Source organism: Nematolebias whitei, chromosome 13, assembly GCF_014905685.2.
Source record: "Nematolebias whitei isolate Nwh7 chromosome 13, NemWhi1, whole genome shotgun sequence".
Lineage (NCBI taxonomy): Eukaryota > Metazoa > Chordata > Actinopteri > Cyprinodontiformes > Rivulidae > Nematolebias > Nematolebias whitei.
Window position 1 is genome coordinate 31,627,627 of NC_056510.1, and position 957 is coordinate 31,628,583.

Here is a 957-nt window from a genome sequence, read left to right on the forward strand (position 1 = left end):
ACCATCTCAGTCTGGCCTCTAACTTTATCTCCCAGTTGTTCAACCTGTGCTGTACCTCTGACAATCTCATTCCTAAACTTATCCAACCTTGTCACTCCTAAGGAGAACCTCAACATCTTCATTTCTGCCTCTTCCAGTTCTTTCTCCTGTCTTTTTGTCCACATCTCTGTCTCCAGACCGTACAACATAGCTGGTCTCACCAATGTCTTGTAAACTTTTCCTTTGACCTTTACTGACACCCTATTGCCACAAATCACTTCTGAAACTTTTCTCCATCCTTCCTGGAGTCTATTCTTTACCACATTTTCCAGGACAGTGGACCCCAAGTACTTGAAGTCGTGCACCTTTGTGACTTCTGCTCCTTGTAGCCTCACTGTTCAACCTGCCTCCCTCTCATTCACACACATGTACTCTGTCTTATTATGGCTGATTTTCATTCCTCTTCTTTCAAGTGCATACCTCCACCTGTTTCCTGTTCTCACCACAGAATAGCCCAAAGATAATTGTTAGAAAGTTGAGGAAGCAGTGGTTCAGTGGTGGTGTGACGTTTAACTTAACGTTTACTATAACCAAGGCCGGATTAACCATATGGGCAACTGGACAACTGCCCAGGGGCCCATGATCTCTAAGGGGCCCAGGGCAATGAGGGCACAAGCAAAATATCTGGTTATTTCCTGCTTTACTTGGAGCCCTGCGCTGCACACAAACTGGTGCGGTTCCGCTGCATTTGTGCAACCCCGCCTCCTCCCAGCGCGGTGGCTGCAGCCAAGTAGTATCTCTTCCAAGTAGGTATCTCTGCAGGCAAATTCGGAAGGCGTATCTGGGCGGTCATATCTGATTGGACTATAGGAAAATGGGCGTATCTGGCCGGCCACATCTGATTGGACGATAGAAAAAAAGGCTGAACGATAAAATGCCGTAACCACAGACACATTATGTCTAAAAACAAGACGTTAT